The sequence below is a fragment of the Bufo bufo genome, chromosome 4, assembly GCF_905171765.1.
Source record: "Bufo bufo chromosome 4, aBufBuf1.1, whole genome shotgun sequence".
Lineage (NCBI taxonomy): Eukaryota > Metazoa > Chordata > Amphibia > Anura > Bufonidae > Bufo > Bufo bufo.
This window is the reverse complement of record NC_053392.1, coordinates 460,602,861-460,606,766: the sequence shown is the minus strand read 5'-3', so window position 1 is coordinate 460,606,766 and position 3,906 is coordinate 460,602,861. Positions and strand designations below refer to the sequence as shown.

The 3,906-nt window shown below is 47.2% G+C and overlaps 1 long non-coding RNA gene across 1 annotated transcript in view; it reads left to right on the top strand.

Annotated features, from left to right (window-relative positions):
- Positions 1-3,561, top strand: part of LOC120999887 — a 22,420-nt gene extending 18,859 nt beyond the window's left edge. The window contains exon 3 of the long non-coding RNA XR_005778665.1: positions 3,444-3,561. This is a non-coding gene — a long non-coding RNA (uncharacterized LOC120999887). The remainder of the gene's footprint in view (positions 1-3,443) is intronic.
- Positions 3,562-3,906: the final 345 nt, after the last annotated feature.

Genomic DNA, 3,906 nt, shown 5'->3' with positions numbered 1-3,906 from the left:
TAGTGATCTCATCAAATGGCCGCAGAAGTCTGCATGCATCGTGCATGAGCAGCCACTGGCGCTGTTGAAAAAAAAACCAAGCTCCCCAGAACCTGTCCTGCTGCAGAGTTTGCACAGGTAGTCGTTAACGGCAAGACATCCATGGCACCCCTGGGTATTTGGCAACGAATCACTGCACGACTAAGTTCAGGACGTGTGCATGCACGGCACGCGTGTCATTTTGCCCTCTTTCAGCGTGCTCAGAAGATTGGCACTGTTGTCGCACACCACTTTACCAACTGTCAAATTGAGCGGGGTTAGCCACTGATCGGCCAGTGACCGCAGAGCTGAAGCAGTACAGGAACGTTGTGGCTCTTGGCTTCCATGCACAACAGCCGCAGCATAGCATGGCAACGTCTCACCTGGCATGTCGAATAGATTCTGGGGAGCTTGGGGGTGCAGTGGAAGAGGCGGTAGCAGTGGAAAAGGAGGAGTCAGCCGAGGAGGAGACGGAGTAGGAGGAGGAGAAGAAGAGGCAGGCCTGCATGCAATCCGTAGCGATAACACCAAATCCACACGGGTTGCCACCGGGTTACATGCTTGATGGCTGTCAGAAGGTTCACCCAGTGGGCAGTAAAAGTTATGTACCTTCCCTGCCCGTGTTTGCTAGACCATGTGTCTGTGACCAGATATATCTTGGCACCGACACTGTGTGCCAGAGATATATTCTATTGCCGCTGAATGTGGCCATATAGCTCTGGGATGCCCTTCTGGGAGAAATATTTCCTTTCGGGGACCTTCCATTGCGGTGTGCCAATGACCACAAATTTTCTAAAGGCCTCCGAGTCCATCAGTTTATATGGCAGTAGTTGTCAGGCAAGCCATTCTGACAAGACAGCGGTCAGCCATTGGGCAAGAGAGTTATCCGGCATCGTCAACTTTTTACGCTCGAACATTTGGGCCATGGAAGCCTGCCTTCTGCCAGATGAACGCAATGATGGCACGGTGGAAGGTGGAGTGGAGGACAAATGGGAGGAGAGAGGAGAAGAGGCAGGACGTGGAGCACTGGGAGTGTGGCTTTGTGGGCTCTGACGGCGTTGCTCCCACTTCTTAAGGCGGTCGTCCCTAGGTGAGTGTTGGGCTTACCGCGACTTGCGTTGACAGCACAGGCTGCAGATGGCAACACTATTGTCAGCAGCTGACACGTTAAAAAAAGCCCACATGTGCCGGTGTCCTAGGAGTGCAAGATGTGACCGTGCATGGTGGATGGCTCCCTCCAGATACATTTGCAGTCTGCTTTTTGCCTCCTGTGCCACTGCGAGTTCTGCCTGCTTCTCCTCCTTCTCCACCCCTATATGCTGCTCCGTCTCTCCCTCTGAACTCCCCTCCTCTTCTTCTCTTGTGGGCACCCACGTGACGTCTATCGACACGTCATCATCGTCGCCTTCACCACCACTGACATTAGAGATCTCGTAGTAGGCAGCAACAGCGGGAACCACTCTTCTTAGGCTGATCTGGGTACTGTCGTCAGACCGCTGGGTGGCGGCCATTGCTACCTCCTCTTCCTGATCCGATGCCAAGAATGGCTGCGCATCGGTAAGGTCTGTGAATGGATGGGAAAATAATTCCTCTGACTCGAGCGGAGGGGCTATGGTGGTGGTGGTGGTGGTGTCTTTGGGGGTGCACACAGCAGAGAGTGAAGAGGTTGCAGTTAGAGAGGATGAGGAGGGTGCACAAGCTGAAGGCTGAGTGAGCCACTCAACCAACTCTGGTGCGTCCTTTGAAGTAATCACACACACCAGTCCCTAGAGAAGAGCCGTATTTGTGGAAGCAGGTATATCGCAGGCCTCAATCAGTATTTGGTGGAAGCTGGTATATCACACCCCTCAATCAGTATTTTGTGGAAGCCGAGATATAGAACCCCTTAATCAGTATTTTGTAGAAGCAGGTATATCGCACCCCTCAATCAGTATTTTGTGGAAGCTGGTATATCACACCCCTCAATCAGTATTTTGTGGAAGCAGGGATATAGAACCCCTTAATCAGTATTTTGGAGAAGCAGGTATATCGCACCCCTTAATCAGTATTTTGTGGAAGCAAGGTATATCGCACCCCTCAATCAGTATTTTGCAAAAGCAGGTATATAGAACCTCTTAATCAATATTTTGTAGAAGCAGGTATATCGCACCCCTCAATCAGTATTTTGTGGAAGCTGGTTTATCACACCCCTCAATCAGTATTTTGTGGAAGCCGGGATATAGAACCCCTTAATCAGTATTTTGTAGAAGCAGGTATATCGCACCCCTCAATCAGTATTTTGTGGAAGCAGGTATATCGCACCCCTCAATCAGTATTTAGCAAAAGCAGGTATATAGAACCCCTTAGTAACATAGTAACATAGTACATAAGGCCGAAAAAAGACATTTGTCCATCCAGTCCGGCCTGTCATCCTGCAAGTTGATCCAGAGGAAGGCAAAAAAAAACCTGTGAGGTAGAAGCCAATTTTCCTCACTTTAGGGGAATAAAAAATTCCTTCCCGACTCCAATCAGGCAATCAGAATATCTCCCTGGATCAACGACCCCTCTCTAGTAGCTATAGCCTGTAATATTATTACACTCCAGAAATACATCCAGGCCCCTCTTGAATTCCTTTAATGTACTTAATCAATATTTTGTAGAAGCAGGTATATTCCACCCCTCAATGAGTATTTTTTGGAAGCCGGTGTATCGCAGACCTCAATCAATATTTGGTGGAAGCAGGTATATCGCACTCCTCAATCAGAATTTTGCGGAAGCAGATATATATAACCCCTAATCAGTATTTTGTAGAAGCAGGTATATCCCACCCCTCAATCAGTATTTTGTGGAAGCAGGTATATCAAACCCCTTACATAGTAACATAGTATATAAGGCCGAAAAAAGACATTTGTCCATCCAGTTTGGCCTGTTATTGTAAGTTGATCCAGAGGAAGGCAAAAATAAAACTGTGAGGTAGAAGCCAATTTTCCCCACTTAAAGGGGTTGTCCAAGTTATATTTATTGATGACCTATCCTCAGGATAGGTCATCAATATCAGATCGGCTGGGGTCTGACACCCGTCACCCCTGCCAATTAGCTGTTTGAAGAGAAGGCACGCGCCATGCCAGCGCCGCCTCCTCTTCACTGTTGACCTTCTCACCGTTGTATCTGCAGCGGTGAGCAGGTGTAATTACACCCAAGCCGTCCCATTCATTTCAATGGTACGGATCGCTACTATACAAGTGTATAGCTGATCGGTGGGGTTGCCAGGTGTCGGACCCCAGCCGATCTGATATTGATGACCTATCCTGAGGATAGGTCATCAATAAAATATAACTTGGACAACCCCTTTAAGGGGAAAAATATTCCTTCCCGACTGCATTCAGGCAATCAGATAACTCCCTGGATCAACGACCCCTCTCTAATAGCTATTGCCTTTGTAAAAGGGGAATATTAATTACAAATGTTTATGCAAATATCAATCATTAATATTCATAAATAGGAGGAGCCGTCTACCGATGACTCCGCCTATTTATACCTTTATATTAAAAACACTACTTTCACTTTGCCTTACGCTAATCACTAAACTAGCTGCATGTGCCTTACTGAACTCACTATCGCTAATAACCACACGTTACACAGATAGTTACAAATAAAACAAGATATTTATTAATACCTATAGTACACTACGCACACAACACACTAACAATACAGTACTATAAATACAGCACTAAACTACACTACACGATTTCCAAATTCCACCCACAAAAATATCTGGGTAGGGGATTGGTGGTAACTGAAGGGTAGGGATACAGAATGCTGGGGTACAGGGGAATAGTAGGGGTAAATGGTAGGAACAGGGGTACAGGGATAAGGGTATATCAGGGAGAGTGGGTAGAGGTAGGGGTT